Source organism: Petaurus breviceps, unplaced genomic scaffold, assembly GCF_028583685.1.
Source record: "Petaurus breviceps papuanus isolate PSGF00001 unplaced genomic scaffold, PetGlider_PUasm1.0 174, whole genome shotgun sequence".
In the NCBI taxonomy this organism is placed as follows: Eukaryota; Metazoa; Chordata; class Mammalia; order Diprotodontia; family Petauridae; genus Petaurus; species Petaurus breviceps.
In genome coordinates, this window is record NW_027185761.1 from 39827700 (window position 1) to 39837417 (window position 9718).

Consider the following 9718-nt stretch of genomic DNA (forward strand, 5'->3'; position numbering starts at 1 on the left):
GAGGAGCCCAGGTAAAAGGGATGAGTGTCCAGGCAGAGTCTGAGCAATTAGAGATCTGGGGTGATTTTGAGGACCTGGATATGGAGACAACTTTTGCTCAATCCAGGCAGGAAGTATGAAACTAAGAATCAATCACTTAACTGTTATGCCTATATCTGGTCTTCCCTTTCTCAAATGCACTCTTCACACAGTTGCCAAGAACATCTTCCTAATCCGCAAGTCAGGTTCAAAAACTTTCATTGGTTCCCCACCGCCAACAGAATAAAGTATAAACTCTCCCAGACATTTGAACTCCCTCCATAATCACTCCAATACTACTTTCTAGGGTTATCTCTCCTTCCTTTGTTTCCTAAACTCTATATTCCAGTCACACTGGATTGATCACCACTCCCCATTCCATACGTTCTTTGTACCTAGTCTGTGCTATCCCCAAAGCCTAGAATACTCTCTTTCTTTCTCCACCTTCACTTCTGATCTCCACTCACTAAAATCTTTCCCATTCTTCAAGGCCAAGGTCAGGCACTCACTCCTTTAAGAAGCCTTCCCGTGGGGGGCGGCTAGGTGGTGCAGTGAGTAGAGCGCCCGAGTCAGGAGGACCCAAGTTCGGTTCCGGCCTCAGACACTTAACACCCACACACACAAAAAAACTAGCCATGTAACCTTGGGCAAGTTCCTTAACCCCAATTGCCCTCCAAAAAGCAAGAGGAGGAGGAGGAGGAGGAGGAGGAGGAGGAGAAGAAGAAGAAGAAGAAGAAGAAGAAGAAGAAGAAGAAGAAGAAGCCTTCCCTGATCTCTGCCTCCTTCCACCACCTCCCATAGCACTTTTCACTCACTAGCATCTCACTTTTCCCTCTTGTGCTCTGTCTTGGATTATAGTTGGGTGTGGACATCGAGAGTACAAACTGTGTCTTATTACATCTTGTTCTTGATGAGGGCAGGGACTCTGTCTTAGCTCATCCTCTTCATAATGACACATGAGAGCCTGTATGGCACCTCCAACACATTATGACTATGTGACTCTGGGAGAATTACAGTGTTTGGGGCAACCCTCTAAGATTAGGTAGAGCAGGTACTGGCTTACATTGGTGGAAGGAGCTCCCTCACCTGAAGTTCCCTACAATAGTGAAATCACAGGAAAATGTGATGAGGCAGAATGCTCTAATTGTTTGAACAGAGAGCCACAACCAGAATCAGGAAGACACAGATTCAAATACCACCTCAAACATTTAATAACTGTGATCTTGGCCAGCCACCTAATTTTCCTAAGCCTCAGTCTCCCCTTCTATAAAATGGGGATAATAATGGCCCCTGTCTTAAGGGATTATGGTGAAGATCAAATAAGATCATGTATGTGTAATGCCCTGGAAACCTTGAAATACTATGGACATATGAGCTCTTTTTCTTTCTATGTACTTAGTAAATGTCTGTTGAATTGCACTAATATATTTAATGACTGTGGCAACAAAAATGTACCAAACTGGAGACACGGTGGTTACATAAGAAGAACGTTCTGTGACAGTGATGGCAGAGCCTTCCTGAGAAAAATACACAATGAGCTGGAAGCGTTGTCGAGACAAAGCCTTCCCATGGCAGGGGCTTCAGCTGCGATCACAGATATTTTTCAAATGTCTCAATCTGCCTTGTGCATCAACCATCAGAAAAAATAAACAAACGTGGCACCTCCGAGTCAGTCCAGGAAGGAAATTAATTTGAAGTCCACAGGGGATTTTCTTTTCATGTAACCTGAATGTGTTGTGTCAAAATAATCAATAAAGATTAATGATTTCAAAATATCCATCTCAACATAATCCATTAGAGCACTTCAAAGCATTTACATTTTTTAAAAATGAAATCAAATCAAACTTAACAATAATCCCAAACAGGATTTGGTCTGCAGAGAGATATGAGAAGAGAACCAGGTCAGGTTATCTCCTCTGGCATTCTGCAGAGAAAATTCCACTTAATTTAGTCCCTTAAGACTCCAAAGTTGCATTCCAAAGGGCTTTGGAATTTATGGAACTGAAGTAACCCCATTTGGAATTTTCTTTTTCTTCAAATATATTTTTGTTTGAAGCAGCAATGTTTCATAGGCTTTTTTTTTATTTCTTAAAGACAGTCTATGGCAAAAAGGAGAGGGCACTCCTCAAATGTCTATAGAAATTCAACCATTAAGATAAACTAACATTTATTGATGATCTGGGAGAGATAAAAATATAAGCACATCAGGGTCCTTGCCTTCATAGAATTTAGAATCACTTAGCAACTTGAAATCATAGCACAATAGATTTAGAGCTACAATGGTATTGATCTAAGACAAGATGGGGGAAACTGAGCCCCACCAATGTAATTTGCCTAAGGTCACACCAGCTAGAATTTGAAATCAGGTTTTCTCACATCAGTATTCTATCTAATGGTACTGGTCTCCCTTAAAGCCAAGATGTAAATTTTTTCATCTAATTCAGTTCTCTTTTATCTTAACTACATCAGTAATGGCAAGTGTCTAAAAGAATGAAAATATGCATATATTCTTAGTTTTAAAAATCCATTCACAGATTCCTCTTCTGATACCCATTATAGAACAACGTTGTCTATGCCAGTGAGGCACAAGCTCTGGCAGGTTTACTGAGGTGGGCAGTTTCTGAGGAAGGCCAGCCTAGTGACATTCCCAGGGGCATGGCCCCAGATTGGCCCCCATGTTTCAGCCATAACAGAATCACAGTAGTTGTGAGCAGGAAGGGACCTCAGTGGCCACCTAGCCTGACACACAGATGAAAGGAATCTCTCTTTGAGAAGTGGACAGGTAGCCCTTGCTTGAAGACTTCCAAGGAGATGGTGGCTCTTCTCTTCTCAGGGCAGTCCATTCTGCTTTGGGGAAGCTCCCATCATTAGGAAGTTCTTTCTGACATCAAGCCCAACTTGACTTCTTTTTAACTTCCACTGGCTCTGCCCTCTGAGTTAAAAAAAACTGAATCTCCTCTACACAATATAGTTCTTTAACTGTTTGAAGATGCCTATCACATCTCCACAAGATTTTAACAATTCAACAAATATTTATGACTGCCTACAATGGGCTAAGCATGTTCTGAATGCTGGAGATAACAAAAACAAAACCAAAAATGGTCTCTGTCCTCAAGGAGCAGACATTTTACTAATAGATACAGTCTTTTTTCAGAATGTTCTATCTGAAGGTCAAAAGTATCATTAAAAATATGAGAAAGCGGGGTGTCCAGGTGGTTTAGCGAGTAAGAGTACCGGCCCCAGTGTCGGGATGACCTGGGATCGAATCTGGGCTCAGACACTTAACACCCACCCAGAAACACCTGGCCGTGTAACCTTGAGCAAGTTACTTAACCCCAATTGCTTAAAAAAATAAATAAATAAAAATATGGGAAAGGAACTTTCCCAAATGTCCAGAAGACAAGTCCTTCTTGACAGCCATCCAATTGACTGTAAAGTGGAGATCCTATGAGACCTGAATGTTTTTGTTGATTAACAAGAAAAGTGTATTTGAATGAAAAGAATAAAATGCCGTCTTAAAGACTCCCCTCCAATGTGATGTCACTTATTGCGTTTTGATCATACAAGATTCCTTGATAGACGTATAGCACATGTAATTACTCTGTAGAATTTTACATAACACCACCAGCAAGGTGGATGAAGTTTCCACTTGTGGTCAATGCCAGGGGTACAGGAACCCAGAAATGGCCACATCACATAATTCCTCTACTCTATGCCTCCTTTTGTCCTTGGATCTTGAGCTCATTAAAGAGTGATAGGTCTAAGGAGAATTTATGGCTTCAGGTAACAGATTATAAATCACTCTTCTGGGTTTTATTTATTTCTCTCGCTTATAACCTTGGACTGGTTTAGAAGGCAGTTTTAGCAAGTTCTGTGGGATTGGCAAGTTCTCTGGGGAAGGCCTCTGGTCAACTGCTATGTCTGAGCTCAAGCCTGAGGTCGACTTCTACACTGAGACAAGGGCTGGATGGGTGACTGCATTTGTTCCAGATTATCTCACCTTTCCCATCTCTAACACTCTCCCAAATACTCCTAGAATGCAGGCTGGTGGACTAAAACTGTATTTATTAGAGAGAATGAATCAGAACAAAAGATGGTGGGGGTGGGGGTGGGGGTGAAGAGAACACTCAAGGAGACAAGGAACTGATCAGTTCAATAGAAACAGCCAGTGACACTCACTACAAGGAGCAGGGAGATATTCCTGCTCAGAGACTGGATCAGGGATGGTTTATTAGCATCTGGATAACTAGGAGCCATGGAACATCTGTGATTGGGTCTCATATCTTTTTTGGATGCAGGTGCTGGGAAGGAAACATGGAAGTTTCATGCTGCAATACATCTCTCTCCCTCATTATGAAGGATTTTCCCCTCTCTAAACCTTCCAACTCTTGTCTTCTGTCTTCTTCCCGGAACTCTCCATGAACCACCATTAATCCTCTATACAGACAGCTACCTAAGTTTCCTTACAAAACATTCAGTGCTGTGAATTCTGAGAATATAGTGTATCTCAAGGTAGGGCTCCAGACACAACAGATAGGCAACTTTGTTCCAACCTGCCATACCCCTGTTCAATCAACTCCAATGATTCCCCATTAACTTTTGCATCAAATATTATTTCTTTTGTTTGGTATTTAAAGGCCTTTACAATTCAGCTCAAACCTGCCTTTATATTGCTCTTTTTCACACCCTGTTCATTCCAATCAAAGAGGCCTTGCTACTGTTCATTTCTGATAATTCCACTGAGCTCCAAGCTCCCAACCTAGGATTGCTGAGGTTTAGGGTTAGGGGTGCTAGAGACCCCAAAATACCAACATGCCAGGTCTTGCCGGATGAGTTTGACTGAAATCTTCTCTCAGCCAAAGTAAAATAAAGATTATTAAAGATTTGCCATAATGGGTAGACTCTTAATGAGTCTAAGTGTTTGTGATGCTTGTATTGAAAGTGGGCCAGAACAATCTGTCACAGACTGAGTCTGAGTTAGATTGAATCTCAGTACCTTCATGGAGGCAAGATAGATCTTACATACAGAAAGATTGTGGAAGGGATCTAGGGGTGGCCTAGAGGACGGGTTTAGGGAGGGTCTTGAGAGGAGTCTAAGGAGGATCTTTATGAGACTGGAGCCAGACTCCATGAACCAATAGAATGGGATTTTGATGGGATCAAGGATGGGAAACAGTCAGAGGCAATTTGGAGGTAACAGACAATGGAGGGCTAGGCTAGTTTAAGGGTAACAGATTTGACCATAGATATTTTGTTAGGATCAAGGATGGGAGATAACTGAAGGCTACCTGGAGATTACAGACAAAGGAGGTATTTTGGCCTCTGGGGAACCCCAGATCAAGTGGGAAGATTCAAGGGGGTTCCCTAGCTCTATACCCCATCAAGACTATGCTTCTCCAGTCTTCCATCTTCCATGCTACCTCTCCAGCAGCTGCTCTGCTCTCCAAACTGGACCCCCAGAGGCTGTGTCCAGATGGCACTAAACTACTCACTTCTGATATCCTGCCCTGAGACCATGCTTTTTCACTCTGATCACCACTCCCCTACATACATGTCTTTTCCTATTAGAAAATATAAGAGTGAAGCTATAACTATTCCACCCTACTTTAGCCTGAGACTTTAGACTAAATGCAAAAAGTCTTTGAAAATCATCTGTAGTGAAATGATACCAGACAAGAGACCTGTTCCAACTGGCTGTGGGATTTTGCCTTGCCCTCTGGGTCCTGCATAAAAAGCATTGAGTTGGGTAGAACGGGAGGCTTTGTCATAAACTGGAGAATGTGTCTTTCTGGTGCACCACTGGGCAAGACTCACCTATGGAGGAAGAACAAACCTTGGCTTTGGTCAGGTTGCCTTCCCTCCATTCCCTTTGATTGAAGAAGGACCTTCCAACTTCAAAGGGTTTGGAGGATGCTGGACTTCCCATCTTCCCCTTCGGATTGGCCATCAGCAGGGTTCCGGAGAGCCAAGGATAGATTGGACTCAGAGATCTACAAGGAGTCCAGCAGAGATACTACATCATGCTTAAGGGCAACTTCTTGAGTATTGAAATCAAAGAATGAGAGAAAAAGACTTGTAGGAACAACACTTTGTGAGTGACCCCTTTGCCACACGTCTTCCCTAACCTTGAGCCTACTTTCCCCTGGACTCTGGATTAGTAGGAGAGGATGTCCCAACCGCTTTTATTGGATTACCATAGTAAAAACTGCTTAAGCCTGAATGATTAACTGGTTGATCTTTGGGAGAAGAACACTGAGAGATGGGGACTTGAGCAAATGATGTTAAAGATGCATGGTTGACCCCCTCAGGGACATCCTTAGAACCCAAGTTAGCCCCTATCTGAAGCTCTAATCCAATCAAGAGGAAGAAGTTGGGATAAGGATGCCCCCAGATAAACACCTGATCTAAAATGGAAACTCCTTGAGCGCAAGAAATGTCTCACTTGTATGTTTGCATTCCTAGCACTGGCAATGTGGCTATTATTAATCGCTTGATAATTTTTTTTGTCCATTCAGATGCTTTGATTCTCCTCTCCATACCTTTGCACAAGCTGTACCCCATGCTTGGAACGCCCTCTCTTCTCATCTCCAATTCTCTGAATACCCAGCTTCATTGAAAATTCAGCTCAAGCACCTTCATCCACATTAAGCCTTTAGAGGTCTCTCCATCTGCTAGTATCTAACATGGCAAAAAAAATTATCTTTTACTTATTGTGTATAAATTTTGTAAGCATGTTGTCTACCTTTGATAGATGGAAACTCTTTGAAAGCAAGGAGGGTGTCGTTTTTATCCATAGAGACTCCTCCAAGGCCTGGAACATCGTTGTCATTGTTGGGGTTGTTGTTGAGTCGTTTCAGAGAAGTCCGACTCTCCACGGTCCCATCTGGGCACAGAGGAGATGCCCGCTTGCTTGTTAATATCAGAAGTGTGGTCTGGTCAGTGTAGCTCATCAATCATCATGTATGATCATTGATAATAATAGCATTTATACAGCACTCTGAGGTTTGCAAAATCACTTTACACTATCTCATTTTGTCCTATGATGATTCTGGAAGGCAGATGCTATTATCAGCCTCTTTTTGTAGAGGAGGAAACTGAGGCAGGCAGAGATTAAGTGATGCCTATGATTGCACAGCTAGAAGGTATCTGAGACTGGATTTGAATTCAGCTCTTCCTGACTCCATCCTAGGGCTCTTTATTTTGTGGATACCCCATATGAAGTTCCATACCAATGCTGAGGTCCTCAGATTCCATACTGGATGGATGGCACTAAGCCCTGGACCAGGACAGAGTCTGATGAATGCCATCCATGACCATTCAACAGAGCATAGCTTGGGTCAGCTGGCTGGTGCAGCCGAGTCAGGAGGAACTGAGTTCAAAAGACACTTACTAGCTGCGTGACCCTGGGCAAATCACTCAACCTCAATTGCCTACAAAAACAAAAGAGCTTGGCTTACCAATTCCCACAAGAGAAATTCAAAGAGTATTTCCTACGTGTCATGTCATGCACTAGTAACTCTTCTAGGTGCTGGGCATACAAAGACAGAAAGAAAAAACAGTTCTGAACTCAAGGAATTGCAGACAGTATCTATACATATAAGCATATAAAAATGAAGATGAGGAAATGGGAGACAGGAGGGCATTGGGAAAGGCCTCACAGAGGAGGTGATGATTGAGCTGAATTTAGAGGCAAGCTAGAGTTCCCATGAGGCCGAGATGAGGAGGGCACGGGTGTGAGGGAAAGCCCAGGCAAAGGAACAGAGGTGGGAAATGTAGCAGCACGTGGGAAGGGTAACACCAGCCCCACCTTGGCCAGACCAAAGATTCTGAGAAAGATAACAATGCTTAATGAGGTTTTTTACCTGAAACCCACCTTCCCAGCCTTTAATTATAGTTTGTAAAGAGCATTAGCTTTGATGACTGCTAGGTGGTGCCATCATGCACACAGAACTGGCCCAGAGTCAGAAAGACCCGAGTTCAAATCCAAACTAAGACATTTAGTAGCTGTGTGACCTTGGGTAAGTCACTTCATCTCTGTCTGCCTCAGTCTCTTCAACTATAAAATTGGGATAATAACAGCACCCACCTTACAGGATTGCTGTGAGGATCAAACGAGATATTTGTAAAGTGCTTGGCACAGTGCCCGAAACGCTATAGGTGCTGTGTAAATGCTTATTTTCTCCCTCTTGAGACACAAGATATGAGTTCATATCATTCTTTGTATTACCTTGGCATCACCTTAATCTAGTCATTTAACCTCAAAATCAGGAAGACTCCTCTTCATGAGTTCATATCTGACCTAAGATACTTACTAGCTGTATAACCTTGGGCAAGTCACCTAACCCTCAGTTAGGTTTGACTCAGTTTCTTTATCTGTAAAATGAACTAGAAAAGAAAATGGGAAAGTTCCAGTATCTTTGCCAAGGAAACCCCAAAGGGTGTCATGAAAAGTTGGACATAACTAAAAAAAGCTGAAACCTCAGATTACTCTTACATAGGGCTTGAACTGGATGATTCCTCTGGTCCTTTCCAGCTCTATGGCTCTGCCAAGCCTAATTTAATAGTTAACTTAACCCCTGTAGGGAATGGTGGACCTAGGGCCAGTCTACCATGTAGGCAGGCCCTTAGGTGGTGATATGGGCGGGAAACCGGGAGGTTCTGCTGGTAAACAGCCCTGACCTCCACCCACTGTTAAGTAACTCACCCTCCCTTCCAAGAGAACAAGGGGACGCATATAACAAAAAGGAACAACACCCTTTATATCCAAGGGAATGCTGAAGAGCTTTATTAATCTTTAGATAAATATCTAGCTGCCTCAGAAAAATGAGGAAAGCCAGCTTGTCTTCTTAGGCAGACTTATTCTTTCTATTTTGAGGCTGTTTTTCTTTTTAAACAACAACCAAAAAAAAAAAAATCAGAGGATGGAAGCACCACAATTCACAGGAACAAAGTTATTACCTTTCTTTATTGCTATGAATGCCAAGAAAGTTTACAATTAATAGCAACCAATGTAAGAGAAAAAAAAATAGAAGAAATGTTTATTGCTCTAGAAACAGTCCTATTCCCCTCCCAGTTCTGTAACTGCTCACTTTTCCCTGTGCCGTGGCATAAAAACAGGCAGCATAAACCATTTCCTTACAGCAAGTGCCATGAATTGCAGCCGAGATATTAAGCTGATGTGTGGAGGGACATGCACACACCCTACACAGGAAACAAAAGAGCCACAACCAACAATTCTCCATAAAGCAATTACCGTGGCTGACAAGCCATGTCTATGCTGCTCGGGTCGGGAAAGTGGAAGTTAGAAAGAGCTAAAGCTTGATTTAAGCTTCAGCAAAAGTAACAGGCGAAGGATGAGGAGACCTTGAATATGGCAGAACCATGCTATTGCACACACTATTCTGTAGAACTGGTCAAAGATCATTCTCAGTCCTTTAGCTAAAACCATGCTGGACTTCCCAGCTTCCCCTTGGGGTCCTAAATGGCATCCCTAGATTGGTTATAAAAAATGAACCTTAGAGTCTCATGTTTCATATGTATGTATGGAGGGAGGGAGAGAGGTATATGTATGTATGTATGCATGAATGTATATATGTATATGTGTATACATATGTATGTATATATACACATATATCTCTATCTTTCCATCCATTCATCCATCCATCTGTCTATCTATCCATCCATCTAGCCATCTATTCAT